Source organism: Antennarius striatus, chromosome 1, assembly GCF_040054535.1.
Source record: "Antennarius striatus isolate MH-2024 chromosome 1, ASM4005453v1, whole genome shotgun sequence".
Lineage (NCBI taxonomy): Eukaryota > Metazoa > Chordata > Actinopteri > Lophiiformes > Antennariidae > Antennarius > Antennarius striatus.
In genome coordinates this window covers 16,502,350-16,524,849 of record NC_090776.1, presented here as the reverse complement: position 1 = coordinate 16,524,849, position 22,500 = coordinate 16,502,350, and the positions used below count along the sequence as shown (strand labels likewise).

General features: G+C 45.3%; 1 protein-coding gene and 1 long non-coding RNA gene across 3 annotated transcripts in view; one reads left to right on the top strand and one right to left on the bottom strand.

The window, feature by feature from the left end:
- gse1b (Gse1 coiled-coil protein b) overlaps positions 1-22,500 on the top strand; it is a 168,932-nt gene that overhangs the window by 73,845 nt on the left and 72,587 nt on the right. The window lies entirely within an intron of this gene.
- On the bottom strand, positions 17,892-20,183 carry LOC137597256 (uncharacterized). The gene is made up of 3 exons (XR_011035676.1): positions 20,052-20,183; positions 19,857-19,979; positions 17,892-19,220 (listed from the first exon to the last, which is right to left on the bottom strand). It is a non-coding gene; the product is annotated as an uncharacterized lncRNA (long non-coding RNA).

Sequence of the window (22,500 nt, the reverse complement as noted above, 5' to 3'; positions counted from 1 at the left end):
CATCCACCCATCCACTATGGACCTGCTCTTCCCATCCCACCAGTATCACCCCCATCTCTCCATGTGCTGTGCACCTTCTCCTCTAAGCCCACCAGTACCACCCCTCATTTATCCATCGGCTGGGGTCCGGCTTCCTTTCTTGCTCCGTGCCGTCATACAGTCATCCACACAGCTGCAATTGTGCCTTGACTTTAGCAACCTGAACCATATTGACACTGTCTCTATCTGGTCTATCTGTCACTCTCTCTCTGTCTCTCTCTCTGATGCTGTTCTTATCTTCCTTTGATTTCTTTTCCACCCAACCGGTCGAGGCGGATGGCCGCCCAAAAGAGTCTGGGTCCTGCCCGGAGTTTCTTCCTCATCGAGGGAGTTTTTCCCCGCCACTGTCGCTTATGCTTGCTCTGGAGGGTTCAGTTGGGTTTCTCTGTCTGTTAAAGCGCTTTGAAATGTCTGCTGCTATGATTAAGCGCTATATAAATAAAACTTGATTGATTGATTGAACCCTTTCTCCCTCTTTCTTCCTCCTCTATGTTGTCTCTCTGAGCGATTGGGTACCTCAGGAGTGCAGGAGAGTCTGTCACTTTGGACTTTGATTGTTACCAGTTTAACCTGTAACCAGTTGCTGAGACACACAGTGGAGCAGTTGAGGGAGTGTTGTACCTACTGTGTCCAGCAGAGGGCGCTTAGCTCAGGAGAACTGAAGGGTCCTGTGTGGACATGACTACTGACTCTCCTGCTCACCTATGCAGGAGGGATGTCTGAAATCAGCCAGTGTTCCATACTAATGGAATTTGAATTACAGCACTTCTAAATTAATTAGATAAGTAAAGTGTGCAACCATCAAAATGTCATTGTTGACAAAGCTGTATTCCTGTAAGCAGTGGGGGGAATCGACAGCCTGATTTGTTTGGTGCTTTCAACCTGGGTTAGGCTCTGCTGGCTCTAGGCTTGTTTCATCTGGTTTTTTTGTTTTTTTCCTTTTTTGTGCTTGCGCATATGCGTGCGTAAGGGTAGCTTTTATTAGCATTTGTGTTTATGTGTGTGTTTACCGTTGGGAAGGCAGACAGTTTGATTGAGCTCTGTGCTGTAAAGCTGTCTGTTTGCCAGAAGGTTTGTCTCATAGCCAAGACTCTGCAGCACAGAACAATACAATGATTATCTGTCACAAGGCAGCAGCGTTCTTCATCGGTCTGGCTGGTAACGGCCCTGACTGCCCTGTGCAAACCTCAGACCACACACTGAAACAGCCCCGAGGACCTTCTCAACTCTGAGAGTCCAATTATTCTTTATTGGTCCTTTTGTCCATGTAGTAAAACAGTCTTCTATGTGTTTATTTTAAGCTTGATGCAACGATTTGCCTTCTGGTTTATGGTTGACACACTTAAAGCCCGTCCATCCGATCTTTTTTCACCACATCCAAAACTGTGGTGAAGACATTTCTCTCTAAACTCATTCGCGTGCATTTTTGTGCATGTGTGTGTGTGTATGTGTGTGTGTACATGTGTGTGTGTACGTGTGTGTGTGTGTGTGTGTGTGTGTGTGGCCATTCGCTAGTGTCCAGACAGGAGCCTGAGAGGAATGTCAACAACCTTTGACCTCTGGACTCATTAATGTGAGGGGGGTTTGTGGTGATGATGTAGCAGTGGGCTAATCAAGTGTGTGTGTGTGTGTGGGGGGGGGGGGGTGAGTGCATGCATTCTGTAGACATGATTTATCACAGATTAGCAGTCGCTTTGGAGGAAGGCAGGGATCTCAAAAGCCTGGGGTTACAAGGTTGGGTGAAATGTCACAGGAGGTCAGAGTGTTGAGTGAATGTCAAAGAGCACCGTGGGAGCTCAGTGTGGCTTTCAGGGACTGACCGGCCAGACGTACTGTCAAACACCTACATACACACCTCTCTTAAGTGGCGTAGGTGGGGGGTCAGTGAGGCTCGTCAGAGGTCAGGGAAACAACTGTTTGTGTTCAGATCAGCTGTGAATTTTCCTGGTGTTTGCACTTCCCTTAAATACAAGAGGAAATGCAGCAGTGCTCCAACATGGGCTACCTCTTGTCTAGTCTGACAGCAAATATGTTCTAAAATATATAGTACCAGGCATTCTGGTACACCCAAACAGACTTGTACAAGCAGACAAAGCCCCACAAAGGCAGCTAATTTCACACCGAGTCTGCTGGGGCCCTGTTTGGGCACGGCTATGAAGTACAGACAGAGAGACAGATGGTGCAGGGCTGGCAAGAGGAGTTTCTACTGTCCTCTGTGTGTGTGTGTGTGTGTGTGTGTGTGTGTGTGTGTGTGTGTGTGTGTGTGTGTGTGTGTGTGTGTGTGTGTGTGTGTGTGTGTGTGTGTGTGTGTGTGTGTGTGTGTGTGTGTGTGTGTGTATGTGTGTGTGCGTGTGTGTTTGGTGTCTATGCATTTGTGCATTTTACCTATTGTTTATGTAGGCTTGTGCAGGCATGCGTTCATCCTCCTGCGTTTTCATCCATTTTCAAACATCACTTTGTACTCCACACACTAACAGAGTCGAGGCTTCAGGCTACGCTAGCAGTGTCTCTCCTAAACTGCTTCCTGTTGCCAAGTTAGGTGTCAGGAAACATTACCCCCCAGCACAACCTCTCTATCTTCATAGATGTTTTTCAATCCAGGCTCATTGCTTTATAAGAGTCATTTCCTCTCTAAGAGACTGCGAGTGGAGACTCCGCAGATTAAGCACGAGAAGGACCCGTTTGAAGCCGAATGTAGCTGGCAGTAAATGAAACAAACCCTTATATCTCTGTGTTTCGCTGGAAGTGCTGTTTTCCCATCGCACCATGCAAGTCGAATGTGCTTTTGTGTGTGTGTGTGTGTGTGTGTGTGTATATGTATGTGTGTTTGCGTTCATGTGTATCAAGATGTGCATGTGTGTGTTTTCAGTGATTGAAACGTCTGGTTTCCGTTAAATCTTGTGTACGATGGAAGCTTCTTTTGTGAGCTTGGCTTGGTTGAACTGGGGGTCAGAGGGAAAGGAAATGAAGGGAATTCAGGGAAGGAAAGGATATTAGAAGAAGAGATGCATCTGTAAGGCAGAGAGAGAGAGAGAGAGAGAGAGAGAGAGAGAGAGAGAGAGAGAGAGAGAGAGAGAGAGAGAGAGATGGCAGCAATCCAAGACGATAATGAGGCCGAGAAATAGATACAAATGAATGGGAGGAGCTCAACATTGAATTAGAGGGGGAATGATGAATACAGGTGGTGCTAGCAAGCTGTTTTCAACTGTCTAGACTCATGGGCTAATAGACAAGACACTGACTGAGTGACTAACTGAAGGACTGGTAGCGATGATGACAGACGGCCCAGATGGATAGATGGACAGGCCGACAGTCGGACACAGAGCCAGTGCCATCCCTCACTGGGAGAACAGGAGGAGGAGGACTGGCATTCCCAGGAAAGGTGGCAGAGACACGCCACTGCTGCCACCTGGCACTGGCTTCCTCCCGTCCTTCTCTGCCTTGCTCTTTTTTCTGTGAGCAGTAATATTTCTATCAGTTCATGACCTGTATTTTTTTTCTGCGGAGCTCTCGCTGTTTTGTGGTTTAGCGAGGTCCCCTTTTTCCCCAGTTTGACTTTACTTCTGCTTCTTCGATAGGCTTCACCCTCTGTGTCAGAGGGGAGGAAAGCTGAACAGGCCGGGCAGGCAAAAGACAGCATGTTAGTGACTAGCGATTGCCATCCACCAGCCTTCCTCGTGCTCAGGGAGGCATGAAGGTTGGGGTATCTGTACCCATCAGTCAGGGCGGGGATGCGCTGGGCAGGTGGGAGGAGCGACTCGTAGGTCAGACGGGAGGGCTGGAACCCGCCTTCCCAAAGCAGCAGAGGCCACCTGCTCCCATTCACCTTTCAGCAGCCTGTGCAGCCACCATGCAGGCTAATTAAAGTCAGCACTCTACCGATGTGCACCATACACATCAACAGCAACCGTGTAAATCAAATAGCAGCGTCACACACACAAACAAAGGTAAATCCACCCACGTTCAACAGAAGGGGAGAAGAAGCGAGGACACGCAAGGATTTTAGAATACAGGAACAGACAGAATTTTACTACAGCCTTAAACAAACACACAGACGTTCTGTTGCCAGCAGACTGTCCCACTTTGTCATAGGGGGTGCTCTATTCAGCGTCCACCCACAGCTCTTCTTCTCTGATCTCACAACAGCGTTTCAGTCCATACCAGGATGGGCTGAAGTTCCCCTTTGGTTATGAAAAGAAAACCTTCAGTGAAGTCTCATGGACAATGCTTCAGCCCAGGCCAGGCTGGTCTGCTATCATTTCCTTTTAACAGCATGACTGTTAGAGCCCCTTCTGGTGTATGATCATGAATGGCATTATTTTGAGATAATTTTTTAATTCTGAATTTACCTAAGTAATGATAATGACCTAATATTGTTGGTAGTATTCAACACAATAATGTGCTCCAACTAAAAAACAAAACAAAAACCTGCTTAAAGTAAACTTTTTTTGCAATTTGCAAAAAATTTGGGAAAAACTTGATTGTAGTTTAAACAAAAATTTGATGGAACCGGGGATAAATATTCCGGGGTGAGGAAGAGTGCTTGCACTTGCATGAGACTGCCAGACACTGCCATGATAAAAAAAAAAAAAGATGAGACAGGGTCGGTGAGGGACTTAGAGAACTGTGACTGTTCCCTAAACTGATTTCAGACCCGGCCCTCCCAGACCCTTCAGCTTCCAACATGCCACAGGGAGTTGTCCCATAATCCTCTGTTCCAGGTAAACAGCTTTCCCTCTCCAAAAAACCGAGGCCCATCTCCTGTATGCACCATCAAAAAGCTTCCCTTTGCGTGTGCCTTCAAACCTCCTTTCTTAAAGCTCTGGGACCCTTATCTATAATGGAACTCCTTGATGCGCAAATACTGTTCGGTAATTGGTGTAAATTGCTAATTTGAGACCGAGGAGGTGTTTAAACAAACACCAGACTATCAGTGTGGATCTAGTCTGCTGCTGTTTTCCATTTCCACTCGATTTAAACTGAAATGTGAGGTGAGGAATGAATCCGTCGCGTGTGTTGGTGTAAAAGAAAATGTCAAAGCACACTGGAAACAGGGTTCTTGTTTTCTCGTGATCAGGCCCCTGGTGGTCTGTGTTGTTCCTATTGTTGTTCCTCTGCCTGATTCTTCTCACTGCTTAACAAACTCTTTCAACTCCATCCTTTTAACACCACTCCCTCCATCACTCCCTTCCCTTCTTTCTGTAATCCCCCCTTTTTATTCCCCTCTGCTTTCCTCTCTCCATCCACTCCATTTACTCATTAGGGTCAGCTCTCATCTGCATGAGGTTTTCGGTCGTAGCGCCGGACTCCAGCTCATGTTCATTAAATGAGCCTTCTTGTCTTGTCGGCCCCCACAGCTCACCCTGCTGTCTGCCTTGTCCTACTGTTTTCTCACTTTGCTCTTTCTCTCCTCCCTTCTCTTCTTCCGTGTTGAAACCCTCCGTTCCCCCCGTGGGGGTATTAAAGGCTGCTTCTGTTGGTCGTCACTCTTCATAAGTGGTGTCTTGCTCGATGTGCTTGCCCTGTTCCCTGAGCGAGCCCTGGTGCACGCTGTCTCTACAGGCCCCACTCAGAATGGAAATAAAGGGAGTCTGTAATGAGTCCACTCAGCCAGGGTCCACGACCTCACCGCCATCAACCGGCTTAGAGCTGAGAATCAGAGAGCGGGAGAAAGAGAGAGACGGGGGTCTGAGATGGAGGGAAAAAGAAGCCCCCACTGTCCCTCCCTTTTAGCGCCTGGTTGCCAAGCTGCTACAATGTTAAGCTGGCCTTTCTTTCAGCCCGTAGGGAACCGCGTGAGACCGTCGTACGAAACGAGGAAGGAGAGGGGGAATGATTTTTGGAAAGGGGGGGGGGGGGGCTGTTGGACAGAGGGAAGTAGAGGAAGAGGGCAAAGCAGAGGATAGATGATAGGATTAAACAGGTTAAAGGGGATAAACTGTATTTTCAACACAAACATATGGGTGAGGAGAATACACGCTGTGGTCCAACCATGGCATTGATGCCGACAACAATGACGACACCCACAGCCTCCATAATTGATATTGTTTCCCCTTCTGTTAGCAACATTAGCTCTGCGCTCATCAAGACAGGAAGCGGCCGTGAGCTCAAAGTAGGATGAACCTCTGAAGTATGATTTGGACCTCATTTCATAAGCAGGTTTATATCCTACCATTAATGGCTGACTATGATATAAACTAAAGCCAGAAAAGCTATGGATCCCCATTTTTATGGACAAAGTGTTTTTCAAGCAAAAGTTTGAGAATTGTGTGAAATCAAGCTGTGACAGGTGTTAAGACAGGAAATATTTTATGTCTGTACAGGATGTGACAGAAGTACCTTTTACCACCTGATATGTACAGGTGTCCAGTCTGGCAGCCGGAACTATGATGATGAAAGAGCAGGAACAACACTTTAAAATCGAAGAAGCTAAATAGAATTCTGTCATCAGTACATCAGACATCATGCAGTACGGCAAAATTATCAGTCATAAATTATTATTCTTGTCATTCTCCTTCTTCTCCTTTTTTGCATAATTTAAAGAGCTATTAGGTGTGTATGTGAGAGAGAGAGCAGGAGAGACAGAGTAACCATACGTTACTGTTGTATAATATACCATTTTAACTATGTCAAATAAGACAGGGTAAATTAGGTATGTCACAACTTCAAAAGAAAACTCTTTTATCGTGTAATGTATTTGAACATTATTAAGAACATATGTGACACATTAAGTCCATCTCAAACAACAATTGAGATCTTTTCTGTAGCTACTTATACTTTATGGCGTCACTGGCTCAGTCCCAGGAGACTGTGGTTAGACAAGTTGCCAGTTCACCACAGGCCCTCCCATAGAGGAAAGACAAACAACCAATCATGCTCATGTTCATGCCTATGATTAATTTAGAGTCATCCTGACTTCACCTACAATTTGCACCAAGGACCTTCTTGCTGTGAGGAAACATTGCAACCCGCTGTGCCACGCTCCCCCTATACCGCATCCTCATTCAACGAAACCAGTCTGCAGGAGAAGATGGAAACATGGCAACATGGAATTAAATGTCCTATAAAGGTGTGTGTGTGTGTGTGTGTGTGTGTGTGTGTGTGTGTGTGTGTGTGTGTGTGTGTGTGTGTGTGTGTGTGTGTCCTTACAGAGAGGGAGCGTTGGTTGGGATTGTAAGGCTGTGATAGAGACACAGGGTTGGAGCAGTCGAGCACTGCACAGAGTAGCTCGGTTTCTACTATCTGTGTGTGTGTGTGTGTGTGTGTGTGTGTGTGTGTGTGTGTGTGTGTGTGTGTGTGTGTGTGTGTGTGTGTGTGTGTGTGTGTGTGTGTGTGTGTGTGCGTCTAGCAGGACCGTTGTACACAAGACCGTTCAACAGCAGATGCCACACTGGGCGTCAAGCCCAGGAATTGTTTGTGTGTCACGGTGAAAGAGGGTAATGGCTGACGCTACACGGCCTCTGACCCCGCTGGGCACCACAAGTCCTCCTGTGTTTCTCCTCACACTGATTAGAGGGTCAGAGCTGCATCGCGCACACACACACACACACACACACACAAAAACACACACACATTTACAAACCTACATACGTACGCACAGTGTGCTTCTTTTGGCTCTGCCGTCAGCACAATGGAGAAGGAGAAAGAGGGCATTTACTATTGCTGGGGGAGAGAGGTGGGGTCAAACTGGTAAGGAGGGAGAGAGTGAAGAGATGTGAAGCGAAGCGCATAAAAAAGAGCGGGAGGGCGACACGGATTCACAGAGATAAGGGAGAGAAATGGATAGCACAGGATACATGCTTGGAGAAAGCAGGCATTCTCTAACAGGGATAGAAGAGAGGAGGATCATATACCTGGTTATTAGAGGAAGAGTGAGGGAGAGATGAAATAAAGAGCAAGGATGAGTGGAGTTGAAATAATAGAGAAATGGGGTGAAAAATGTTTTTTCTTGCTTTGTCGTTCCCTGTCTTTCCTCCTGCTCTCTAAGGAGGAATCATTGAGTATTACTTTCACTCTGCTGAAGCATGACTGGTTCCTCTTTACCACCATGTCACCTCTTTATCTTTATCCTCATCTCACATTCACCACCTTCCTCCTATCTCTCCATCTGAAATGAAAAGGAGAGGGAGTAGAGTGTTCACAAATCCACTGGTTACCACAGGGCTGATGGGAAGACAATCTGAGATGGAGAGGAGAGGTACGTCTCTGTCTCTCTGTCTGTGTCTGTCTGTCTCTCTCTCTCTCTCTCTCTCTCTCTCTCTCTCTCTCTCTCTCTCTCTCTCTCTCTCTCTCTCTCTCTCTCTCTCTCTCTCTCTCTCTCTCTCTCTCTCTCTCTCTCTCTCTCTCTCTCTCTCTCTCCTCTCTCTCTCTCTCTCTCTCTCTCTCTCTGTATGAGTTGTCGTTTGAAAGGTAGACACAGTTTAATCCTTAGAGGCAGTTTTCCTGGCATTTGACTAAAGCCCAGAGTGTCTTTGGGACACTTTGTGTATGCATGCATGTGCCGGTTCTGTGTGTGTGTGTGTGTGTGTGTGTGTGTGTGTGTGTGTGTGTGTGTGTGTGTGTGTGTGTGTGTGTGTGTGTGTGTGTGTGTGTGTGTGTGTGTGTGTGTGTGTGTGTGTGTGTGTGTGGCACTCATCCATGTTGAGAACCAGTGTGTGTGGGGCATCCATAATGGATGCCATGCCTTTGCACAGTACCGCGAGGAATTCCCTGCTTACAAAGACCTACCTGTATGTGTGTGTGTGTGTGTGTGTGTGTGTGTGTGTGTGTGTGTGTGTGTGTTTATTTATATAACCTCTCCTTTTCTCTGTTTACTGTTTTTGTGATTTTTTTCTGCCCTCTCTACACCCCCGACCCCCGGAAAACCACAGTATATCTCCTTCTCATCTGTCTTTGGATCATCATTTGTTTCCTAAAGGGCAAAACGCAGCAGTTTTCTACCTGCTCATCACTAATAGCCCCTGTTAGGACAGGTGAATTGCCTGCGACATAGAAACAAGGTTTTTTTCAATCTCTGTGACCATGATGAAAGAACCTACCTTCATAATCTAAAGGAAAAAAAGACCCGAACTATATCATAAATGTGGTTTCACCTTCACATTTCAAAAGATTCATAGAGCTACAGCCGATCTACATAAATACTGAGGGAATTAAGGGGGGGGTGCTTAAATTAGTGATCTTTACACTTAAGTTGAATCACCAGATCCTACCGGCGATCCATCTGCAGCAGATGTGACCTCTTTAATACCTCAAGTAAATAATCCAACCAAGCACTAATTTTGTTTTGCAAGACAAAGCAGTGTTAGAAACAAATATTTAACACATTCCTAGCCAGAGGAGTTCTGCTGTCAAACCACAGGACAAAATACAATCCTTTTTGTTTGAATTGGAGCTGGGCTGAGGTCAGAAGGAAGGACCCAGAGGTGTCTTCTGCCTTCCGTATGCAAAATTGGGAGACATTAGGAGATGTGGATCAGTTTACACAGCAACAGGTTCACCATAAAGCAGTCCACTCTTGTGTCTCGGACAGCTTTGTCTTGCATGCAGTGTTTTCAACCATTTTTTTTTGCACGTCTGTGTGCACAAGAATCATATCCAGAATTATATCATGTGGAAGAAAAACTATTTTGAAAATCAAAGGAAAACGTTTTTCATTTATAACTAGAACCAAGGCAGTCGCAGACTAACATCCCGCGACACCCCTGAAATCGAAATGTTATCCTGATCTACTTGCGTAGGTCAAAGATCAAAGCTAGCGCACTGACCTACTATCATAGATCAAAGCACTAGCTTTAATCTATGGTCTTACTCACACTGGCCTTCTTGCTATCTTATCTGTTTCCTGAGTGTACAAAAGTTGAAATTTGACCTCAAGGTCATCATCTCATTTTCATCCGTTTTGCCTCTCGAATAATGCGTTTTTCGTTTCATCTTTATCTTTTTCATCTGTAACAGTTGCAAAGATATTTGGTGGACTAACGGACAGACGTACACACGAACACACAACCCCAATACATCACCACTTTGAAGCGGGGTGTAATAAAACTGTTGTTGGTTGCTGAAAGGAGAAGGGGGTGTTTTATAAAGTGAAGAATGAACACGAGACCAACTGAAAGACTGAACACACAGCTAAAGGAGGCTCCTGGGTGAAACAGGAGAGAATACAAAAGCCATTAAACAGTGTTAGTTTTGTAACGCTCATCCTTCCGGCTCTCCCCCTGCTGGCATATGTCGATGTGTTTACTGTGCGAGCCTTTTGTGGATTTTAAGTCGGGCGCTTTGAGTTTTGGGTGGGAATATGAATGCTTTTCTAGTTGGTTAGCTTATGATGCTCCTTTATATCCGCCAGAGCCCATAAGCTGCAGCTTCTACTCCGGAAGTGCTATTGCTATAAGTAAAGTGACAAAACAGGTTCTTTCCATCTCATCAATCATCCGAAAAATGTCTTGTGAGTTGAAGCTGTTGAGGAATCGTGTCATGTCACACTTTGTTCTCTCTTTATCAAAGCATGGTGCCTTTAAAGGGAAGAGAAGATCTTCCTAGTCAGTCATTTAAATATAGTTGAATATCGGCCCCGTTTTAATTATACGTTCCTCGTATGGTTAACATCCATTCTTAAATTCTGCACACAGGGAAATGACTCATAGTCATCAGAGTGTGCAAAGTGGTGATAGTGAGGTGGCCACTATTTCAGCTTCCGTTAGTTTTGTTTTTTTCCAACGTGCAAAATCTCTATGTGTAAATATTAATGCCTATAAACGGCTTCATAATCTGGCCTTGTAATGTGTGGGTGTCTGATGCAGACAGCTTGTTGTTGAAGACATGAGGCTTCTCTTTTAGTTGCCATATGGTGATAACACACATGGTGCAAAATCTGCCAGGGACATGTGTGAGAGGGTATGCACGGCTTTGTATGGGGTGAGACTTGTGCCACCAGACAACTGAATTTCAATGAGTGTATTTTATGGCGTTTTGTTCATGTGAATTCAGGGCAGGTTTATGTTTAGAAATAAGAGTGATATTAAAAAAACAACAACTTTCAGTTTGATTAAAATGGCAAATTACACAACTCTTGAAAATTGTTGCGTCATCCCATGTTGAGTGTATCACATCTCCACTTTTAAAAGGAATCGGATTTGTTACAGAAAAATGCTTGATGAATAAATGAATTACCCGTGGTATTTTCTTCAGGTGGCTCTTGAATGTCTGTTATATGCGTGAATGTCAATCGATCTGATCATTTATTTAAAATCTTTAAGAACCCCTGAAATATATGAGCTACATTTAGGTGTATTTCCCGTGCTGCTGAAGTGAATCCTGGAAGGACGAAGGACCTTTGAGTAACTCCCTGCACAGAGGTGGATGTGGACCGAGCAGAAGTATCTTGTACTGATCCTTGATGTTATAGAACAATACAAACACGCAAACTTGAGTTTAATAGATGGAAATGTAGCCGTGTATGAGAACAGAAAGGAATTGATCCCGTGGGAGTAAGAATCTTTATTCTTTTGCTGCTGTGGTTTGAGGTTGCTCACAGTTTATGTCAATGATATTTTCAGCTTGTGCATGTTTTTGTTCGTACGTGTGTGTGTGTCTGTGTGGTTTTTTTTATGTTATAGTAACTTTAAAAGTTCATTGTTGATACGGGGTTTCCTCAGCGGGGCCTTCAAGTGAGTTCCTCAGCTTTAGAAGTAAAGTTGAACTGAGGGTTTTGCATGCAGTGGTTTCACACATGCATTAAGACAAGCATGTGTGCAGGCTGGCCTGTTATCTTCATGCATGCACTGTGCTCTACATTGAGGGAGCGTGCCTGTTAACTGTGTGCCAACTGGCTCCGAGCCCTTGGCAACGGGCTGGTGCTTGTGTGCCTGCTCATCTACCACCACCTGTCTGGTTCCTGGAAGAGTCACCAGGCTCCTGAAGTGAGGGGCTCGTCATTGTATGTTAATGTGTGTGATGTGTGCTGTGTGTGTGAATGTGTGTGTGTATAATTTGTGAGGTTTTGTGGCAGTTGCAGCCTAGGAGGAGGGTAAGCCAAGGGAAGCATGGAGCAAGTGGGTCGCTTGGACCTCCATAGCGATGCCACGGGGAGGTGGGTGTGCAGCAGGGGACAGTCAGACTGTGATGGCCCCAGTCTGGGCACTGCAACCTCCAAGAGCAAATGGGAACCTGCATGTCCGTCCTTAAGTTTGTCTGTCTATCTGCTCGTCCATCTGCATCCTAAATCGGTGCCTGTCTCTTTTTGACTGGGCGTTTGCCTTAATGAACCCAGAACACGCCAGGAGGAGAGATGGAAGGAGAGAAACTGCTCCTCTGTCTCACTTCCCATCAAATTGTCCATTAAATTATGTACACCTCAGTTAGCGTATAGCCGCTGTCTAATTTTGCCTTCTGTGTTTGTTAAAGTATTACTCAAGAGATCAGGCAGACACCGAAAAATAGCAGAGAAAGAGAGCAGTTGAAGGTGAGGCACATATAGCTGCTGTGTGGGAGTAGTGGGTTTTCAGAAAACCCTTGTACTACCTTTCAGCGAGGGATTGTGTGAACATACAATTGCTCAATAATTTATCCACTGCAAAGAGTGGTTCTGATTAAATAATGAAGGAGCTTGGCACTGATGATAAAGACTGCGAATGTGTGTGTGTTAGTGAGTGAGTGAAAGTGTCTCTGCGAAGCCCAGGACAGGGTTTATCTATTGAGTACATGCTTGCTTGTTCATCGACGGCGCCACGGCTCAGGATAACTAAAATAAGAGCCGAGATCTCACATCCTCATGACATGAAAAGTGCTAAAAATCATTTTGGAGCTTAGTATGGTAATCTACAGCTCCAAAGGAGGGAGCCCGTTTGTGTCCACGCACACACTTACTGGCAACATCAAGATGTAATCAACGTGAACAATCAGGGGAGCCAGAAACACCTTATTTTCCTAAATTGTTTATTATTTCTGGCTCCGGAATAAAATGTGGTTCAACATAAAAAGCCCTGTTGACAGCACAAATTGATATACAGTACCTCATGCAATATGCAGGCTTGTGTCAGGCTCTAGCCATGTGCCTCCAGCAATCACTTCTCAGTGATGAAAAGACTGAAATCCACACACATTTTCGTCGCCTTTGCCTACGGCTGTGCTCATAGCCCCACGTGTGCTTCAGACTTGAGTCCGTGTTGCTCGTGTTTCAGGTCCATGCCAGTGAGGTGAAGGGTCAAATGCTCTAAATGCCCGTTGCTGCCTCTGGGTTGTGGATAGTAATGGATAGATTTAGATGACATGCTCAGTGCCTTTAGGGGCAGCAGGTTGACCTTTGAACTCTTTTGACCATAGAAGTCTGGGCAAGAAGTCACTGGCAGTCTGCAGAGAGGGACCTCTAGCCTTGGTTCACTGAGGGTGGGGGTGGGGGTGAGGGGGTCAAAGTTAATGCTTATTTGATAACGGTTGTGTGATCAAGGTGGTGCAACTTTATTTTAATAATATAAAATAGGCGGGAATATTGCGTTCACATGGGTTGTGTATATGCAAAGAGGGTTTGTGTGTGAGATGAGACAATACACTCAGGCTGGGCTGTTATTCCTGTGATGCAGGCTATCCTTCATGTCTTATCTGAGACTGCTAATGTCTCGGGGCAGAGGAGGCTGGGGTTTGTGATTCATAAACTAGACCTTGGCTTTGTAAGAGCAAACATCAATTATCTCCCCATGCCCAGCGCTCCCTGCAGCACCACCTGCATCCATATGGCTCAAGGGTTGTACCTGTTAGTGTAAGAGAAACTCAGGACGTACTCAGATCAAAGGTTCATCCAAACTCAGTGACAGTGATTCAGGATGAGGAAGTAAAGGAGAGCTGAGAGGTCGGGAAGAAATGGCACGCAGGAAAGATTTTTAACCCCGATCTGCTCTGACTCATCGCATTTATACCAATGTCATGCGAACGAACGCAATCTGTGTCTTTCTCTAATGCACATGAACCTGTTGAATGGAGCAACTAAAGTGCAAAATAAAGGCAAAAAAATAAGGCTTAATGTGTATTGAGGTCAATAAATCCAAAGTAAAAGTCATGGAAAAAGTTCATCTGAACTCCAGAGCGCAAAACTGTAAAAATCTTTCACTGAATTTACAGAAATAAACTAAAAAAGCCTCACCTGCACAGAATTGTATTTTCCTACAGTTTCATAATCTTGTTTTACAATTACAATAATTATTTGAAGTATATATATATTTTTTGGTGATAATGGGAGTTTTCAAAATAATGCAGATCAAACATTACGCTCGACTAATACAGTATGTTTATAGTGTTTCATTGCATTTCAATCTAAGTATGTGACACAAGTATATGTCTTCTCCTCAGACACAACCTGCCCTATGAAACCGCATTGTTAAATATTACTAACACACTTTTACAAGGATAATGGCTTTTCCATAACATTTTTGGATTGTTTTCTGGGAGACTGCTTTTTTTTCAATTAACGGATTCATGACAGCCGTTGAGAGTCGGCTGCAAGGAATAGAAAATCTAAACATGCAGTAAAATCTCTCTTACATGTGCTGCAGCAACCGTTTCATGCATTATTTTATAACTCACAGGAAAGACTTGAGAAGAAGGTTTCTCCCATGGATATAATGGGATGAGGAATGATTTTTGAAGTCAAAGTGCCCTCGCGCTGTCTGACCCTCACGTCTCGTGCCCCTCTGAGTGCAAACACGTTGGGTGACATGTTTCCTTGGTGGCACGGAGAAAGCGAGGCTGGCCTTTCTGCACTGATAATAAGGTGACATTTTCCTCAGCGTAGTGTCTGGATAAGAGCCTTGCTTTTTGCTCTCCTGGTGCTAAAGATCATCTCTTTTCCTCGGAGGCTTTTTCTGCCTGTCTGGGATACTCTGTTCTCTCTTTCCCACTGTTTCTTTCTAGCATTTTCTGTCATCACCTTAAATCTGGCTCTTATCCATTTTTATGTGACGGTTGATGAACCCTGCATTCAGGGACACATAACCTGACAACTTTGCACTTTGTGAGCCATTAAGGAAGTAGAAAGACAGGACCCCTCTATTCAGTGTACTGACTGAGGACGCCTTACCTCAGAGACTCACACACCTTTAAATTAGGTTGTTATTTGCGAGGGGGGTTGACCTAAAAGAGCGCAAGTACCATGAAACCTTATGAGGTGATAAAAGAACATTTTGAAGTCGTCTCATATTTTTCAAAGCACTTAGTCAAAACCGTTGGTCATTCAAAGTTGTTGTGTTGTTTTAGAATGCTGTCGTAGTTCCCTTCAGTCTTTGAGCGATTAAAGTTTGTTTTTACCTGAGTGGAATCATGTCATCACGTAAGATTTCCTTTCTTCGGATGTGTTAACCTCTCCTGAGTGTGTCCACGTGAAACAACATTTTAGTTGTTAATGCTGTTTACTCGCACCCCGCCCACCGTAGCCTCCTCCAGACCGACTCGCCTCCCTCTCACCACGACCTGCCATTTTGTATAGCTCAAGTGTCTCTAATGGTCCGTGGCTCTCTTTTCCTCCACCTTCCCCCTTTCATTTTCTCATAACAAGCCCTCTGCCCTCTCGCAGCTCAGACAAGATTATCCCTCTGTTATTCCACCTGCCGTTCCGTCCCACATTTCCTGCCGGTGCTCAGGCGTGACCCCGCGGCGATAGCAAATGGGCATCTTGCAATGGTCATTTCTCTCTCTTGCCCTCTCTCTTGCTCCATGCTCGCTTTGCTCACTGTATGTTTCATACCCCCCACCACCACCACCACCACCACCCTTTCAAGCACACATACTTGGAACAGGTCACAGATCATTTCAAGCACCTTGAGTGTGGTGAGCCAATTACTCTCTCTCCTGGTCACCTCCAGAGCTCCTGCCACTGCTCGATGCCCGACTTTGAGTGGACCCCCCTCTATTATCCCCATTCTTCACACAGTGGGAGCCATCATCTTGCCGATAGTGTCACCCCATGACTCACATCTCCACCGCTGCCAGCGTGCGGCAGCCAGCCTGTCAGCTGAGGGATCATCTTTTAGCTGCCGGTCCGTCCACTCATCAAGGTGTCGTAGTTATCTGTTTCAAGAGAGGAGACGGAGGAGATGCAGGACACGAGGGCCGAGTCGGGGGGGGGGTGTTTTCCTGTCAGACTGGCCCACTGAATATAAGGAGGCGTCACTCCTTCATCTTGTTATGTTTGTTCCCCCCGCATCACAATCCTGCTTTGTTTAGCTCCAGATCGTATGGATTACATGTTCAGTCAGCAACATGTGTGAGTCTCAAGAGTGTACTTGTATGTGTGTGTGTGTGTGTGTGTGTGTGTGTGTGTGTGTGTGTGTGTGTGTGATTTATGATTCATATGAGGTGAGAACTAGTAATAAATTCAGTGACATCACAGATTGATGAGAAATCGAAGTATCGCGGCACTCACTCATAACCCCTTCATCCTACTATTCTGTTTAGAAGTTATCTGTCACACACACAACCATACACACACACACACACACACACACACACACACACACACACACACACACACACACACACACACACACACACAGAGCTCATTTCTGCAGGTCTAATTGAGGATGCGATCTTTTAGAGTGCAGTAAATCCTGCTGCAGTGGTCACTATAAAAAGCGCTTGTCTTCCTCTGACAGATTCAGACCGTTTGTTTGACAGGAAATCAATCACACTCACACACGTGCACAAAAACACATGCATACACACATGTACCCTTCAGGCTCCATCCTTGCAAACAAATGTCTAAATCACACAGCTTACGTTCACTATGGGACTATAATGGAAATGGTGTTATTCATTACTGCTGGGATAGCAGGGTCTCACACACACACACACACACACACACATATACGCACACACACATACATGCACATGCAGATTAAGTCTGAGAATACAGATTGGTCTTGCCAATAAAGTCAACATGATTGATGAAGCTTATTTTGTAATAACAATGTCCTGAAACAGAGGCGTCTGTGTTTCATCATGCTTTTTCTCTATAAAAAAAAAAATATTCGGAAAACTCTGCGCATCATCTGTATCTAATAGGAGAGGTGTGTGCCAGGAAACACGAGCTGTTTCCATCCAACTGTCAGGCAGGATTTACACACTCTTTGGAGACGCTGCCAAAAGAAAGTTCACTAGATGCTTTTCTTTTGGGTGAAAGAGCTCATCAGTGCCTGGAAGTAAATATAGTAAGATCTAATTAATATGAGATGTGTTATTTTTGCTTATGTTAAGAGATGTAAACATATTTTTTTCTAATCTAAAAAACACGAATGCATTCACCCTTTATGGCTTTGTTTTTAGTATTTTAATCATTTCTCAGTTGTTTTTCCCATCAATCAGATAAAATGACCAATAATAGGAAGTTTTTTGTGGTGTATTGACTTTTTTTTAATATATTTTATATAATAAATAGTTAGAAATAACAATGGCTAGGTGTGGCTTATGAAGGTAATCATTATAAAGCTAAATGACATTATTAACGGTTTTATCTGTTAGATGAAAATACAACAAAAAAATATTTTTTTAAATGTGAGCATTTGGTAGGTTTTTTTTTTTTCTCTCTGAAGGTTTAAGACTAAAAGTTACAATCCGTTTTAGAAATGTGTGTTTTATATTTTCTCTAGTGAATGATGATGAATGTTTTGGGGGTTTTTTTTCAACAGTTTGAATAATGGATAATAAAATCAGATGTGTTGCTGCTGCAGTGAAGCTCACTGAATGTTGGACTGAAATTTTATCGGCAGCTGATTTGAGTTTTCTCATAAACTGTTAGATGAAGAGGTTCACTGTCTGCTTCATTGTTTATTTCAATCATCCTTGTTTATCATGATTCGTTTCTTCTGTACTACAATCACAATAACATGATTAACTCTTAAAGCAGAAAAGTTGAGAGGGTTTTGTTTGGGGGTAGAAGGGGGAGACGGGGGTGAAGCTGAAACTGATATGTTGGTGGACTCCTGAAAACAGCCCCTCCATTGCAAATAGCCTTCGCCCCTTCCTTAACATTGTTGAAGGTCTGTTCCCACGGTGACCAAGCTCGGCAGCGCCATGGTTACAACAAGACCCTTTGAATCCTTCTCAAACCCCCACCCTTCTATGTTTTCTCTTTCTATAGCTCTCCTCCCCCTCTCCTCCCATCTTTTGGTAAAGGAGAGAGCTGTTTTGACCTCGGCCATAAATGATCGTGACACGTTAACAAGCAACACAACAGGGACCGACTTACACTCGCTCGCCGGGTAATGTAAAACTAACATTATCTCACACGTACAGCAGCACAAAAGGCGTGTGTCTCGGGCATAAATGATCCACACAAAGAATTGCTCCACATTGAGCGTAGAGATTTATAAATCTGCCGGACAGTTTAATCTGTGGAAAAAAGAAAAAAAAAACAGTGAGAGGGAGAAGAGAGGTTCTTGGAAGGCCCTTCCTCTTCACGCTGGTGAAGGACCAAACATCTCGGTGCAGGATGAATAGCTTTGATGTCAGATGACTGCCTCGCCGTTCTCAGCTGGCTTCCTGATTTTTTTGTTTTCTCCTGTTGTAATTTTCAATAGACAAAATATGCTGAAATAACCGTTAGCTGTGAAAATGGGCTTGCTTGACAACAACATCCAAACTATTCGCAGTGTGTGCGTTTGCATGTGTGTGTGTGTGTTTGCATATATCTACGTAGCTCTCAAATGGAAATAAAACAAAGAAGAAATGGCGGTCAGACAAATAGAAGAGGAAAAGAAGGATGAAGGAATTAGGGAGGCAGAGAACGGTGAGATTAAACTGGTGATGTGATCGCAGGATTATGGAAATGCGACCATTTTCGGTCATGGACAAAGGAAGTAACGGAATGGCGGAGTGAGGGAGGGAGAAAAGATTTCTAAGAGATGAGGAGGGGAGAGTGGAGGAGCTGCGTGCATGGTCATCATTACTGCTAATGTTAATGGAGAGCCTCCATCAAGTGGTTCCTGCTGGAGGTCAGGGGAAACAAAGTGATATCCCAGCTACATTATCTGACTGCTTTACCCCCCTCCCCCTGACCTTACCTCTCACCGCCATGACCTGCGTTTGTTCTCGACCCACTTTTAGCTCTTCAAACGCTGGCACACCTCTGAAGGGAGCCACCGTCTACACAGGTTGAACACTAACGGCACAGACATGAGACGAAGACTTGTTTTTATCTTCACAGCAAGAGAGAAAAAAACAGAGAGAGAGGAAGACATAAGGACTGGATTGAAAATCTAACCACAGATTGCTCCACCCAGACAGCCCCGTGTGTGTGTGTGTGTGTGTGTGTGTGTGTGTGTGTGTGTGTGTGTGTGTGTGTGTGTGTGTGTGTGTGTGTGTGTGTGTGTGTGTGTGTGTGTGCGCGCGCAAATGTCGAAAGGACCATCCTTCCGCTTTGGCAAAAGATCACACAGTGTTAATTCAGTTGTTATCCATTGTTGAAAATGAAGTTGGCTGCAGCGTTTGCATGAGATGTGATGTGTCCATGTGTGTGTGTGTGTGTGTGTGTGTGTGTGTGTGTGTGTGTGTGTGTGTGTGTGCGGGTGTTTGGCACCAGACTGAAGGGTTGCTTTGGGTCCACGCTGGCGTAGTCGGGGCTTGAATGTGATTGGTGGGAACAATGGGCCAGAGGCCGCCCAGGCTAGCGACTGCCACTTGGTCGAGTGCCCCGACTAAACACAGGCCAAATCTGCAGAGATCCGCCTTTGGTCCTCTCTGCTCTCCTGTTCATACGGTTCAGAAGAAGCTTCCTGTGTGTGTCTGTGTGTGTGTGTGTGTGTGTGTGTGTGCGTGTGTGTGTGTGTCAGCACCTCCCCTCGCAGCTTCTCCCTCGACCTCTCACGTGTGATTAAATTCTTCGATGTAATCACGATCAGCCGCGATCGTCAGCGCCGTGTTGGCTCTCATCAGGCTGGAGGCCTGGCGCTAATGTGCTTTAATGTTAAAATATACTGTATCACACACAAGCAGCGGATTCATCTTTTGATGAGATGTTTACTCCTTACCTTTAGGCGTCCTCGTAAAGTCACAGCCTGTTATTTGCGCTCGTTATCCAACAAGGGGGTGTGAACGACGTCATCTTGTCACCAGGGAGAAACAACAAAAATCTGTGTTTTATTAAGCTTTGAAGAGAAGCAGGGAAAGGCAGAAGGACAGAGGAGAAACAGAAGGGACGTGGAAACAAAGAGAGACGGCGAGAGAAGGGGGGGAAAAAAAGGAGAGAGATGATTAATCCAATCAAGCCTCTTAGTGTTTCATCAATAGGCATTGTTCTAAGATGGCTGCCTCTCCTCGGCTTCGGCTGTGGGCTGCTGGGCGGCTAACATGCCAGCTAATCCCAGAATAATACCGAGATGAGGGCAATGCTGAGGTTGGGGAATATGCCAGCAGATTAGGAATAGCAAACCATTCACTCAGACTCGCTTAAACACATGCACACGCACATGCACACGCACACACAAACACACATACACACACATACACACACACAGTTCGGACAGGGAACACAGAGGCAATCCCAGATTGAGCGAGGTCCCTATTGGATTGCACGGCTTATAGTTTTATCCTGTGTGAATGTTTGTTGTTGTGGTGGTGCTGAACTGAGCCGCTGAGGATTCAGGCTATAGCTGTTTGAAGCTGGAGAGGTCGAGTGTATATATGTGTGAGTGTGTGTGTGTGTGTGTGTGTCTGTGTGTAGCCGATGGCGTGAATTTGTCGTTAAAACAAGGGTTTGCTGTGCAAAAGAACTTACGGATATGAATGTCTCCAAAAAGCGCCTTGTGTTTAAGAGGCGGGGCCGTTTCAGCGCTATTTCCAAACCGCTAACTAGCTCAGTTAGCACAGCTTGTGTTTATTTACTGTAACACACATTAAGAGCACAACATTCCCTGTTTCCTTCCCACTTCCCTCGACATTTCTCTTTTTATTGCGCTTCTTGCATTATCCAACTTGCTCTGCCCCCCCCCCCCCCCCCCCGTCGATCACCCCACCCCCCCTTCCTACTCTTCCTCCCCTACAGCATTTTCAGAGATGACAAGAGGGTGTTTTTCCTTTGTTGGTGAGCAGCTTTCACATTCCCTCCTCTGTTGACAGGTAAAAGACATTAAAGATACAAAAAAGACTGAGCGTGATGGAAACCTCTGGGGAATTGGGGAGGAGGAGGAGGAGGAGGAGGAGGAGGAGGAGGAGGAGGAGGAGGAGGAGGAGGAGGAGGAGGAGGTGGGAAGAGAGAGTCGAAGGAAAGGGGACGACTGATAAAAAAGTTTGAGAGCATGGTGGGGCCAAAGGAAATTGAAAGACCTTGGCTAAAGCTAAAATATTTAGTGTGAGAAACGGAAGGATTAAGTCACAGGAGGAGAGTTTGACAGTCTGTGACCTCGGGTGAGTCTCTTCGACTGTGTGATGATGCGTGAAACCTGAGCACACGCAGTATTAGCACGCCTCACTTACTGAAAACATTAGAGCTTTGACACAGGGCAAGGCAGCGTCCTTATACACACACATAAATGCATGGCAGACTCACATTTTGGCACATCTAACGATGCACACACTCACAGTTGGAATAGCAGCAAACACAAAGGGCGGCCGTCTTGCTGCTAGACAGTGTGTTAAATCCAGGAGGTGAAAGGAGAAGGTCAGCCCGGGTCCTCCTCCAGGCCCGGAGGTGCAGTTGCTCCTCTGCCCCTCCTGCTGCTCCCTGCTGCATGTACAACTTGTGTGTTCCGCTGGCATCCCGCCACACCGCTACGTGTTTGCTACCTCGTACAGTTGTGCGATTCACAACACGCCCACGGCAGGTCGAACGATAAACTGGCACACACACCCCCTCCCACCCGACTGGCTCTCCCTCTATCGTTCTCCTCTCTCTCCTCTCTGTGTGCAAGTTAATGGGTTAACCACCTCTGTCCAATAAGCAAGGATAATTGAGACAAACAAGCCAATGAGGAAATGTCACAGGAGAGCACAAGTCAAGCGTAAAACACACCGCCAGCAGCCAGTGTGTGCTTGCAGTGTGAGTCAGTGCAGTGTTGAGTGTGTACATGCCCACAATTAAATATTAAATCAAGTACATGGGATAGTGTGCGCATGTAGCTGTATGAATGAGTGTGTACGTTTACTTGTGCGTGTGTGTGTGTGTGTGTGTGTGTGTGTGTGATCTCACTATGTCAGCTCGTTGTCGTTTTATTTTTGTCGTCTTGCTGTAAAGCAGGATTCTCCTGCTGCATCTGCTCTCTAGGTTCCCTCTGCTGCAGTTGCATACCATACACCTGCCCCCGGGCAATTTCACACAAACACACTAATGCAAGACTGAATACACACACACACACACACACACACACACACACACACACACACACACACACACACACACACAAGAACACACAAAAGAGCATGCAGCTTACATGTGCACACATATTTGTTAATCAAATGAGCAGTGCTTTAAAAGATTCCCTC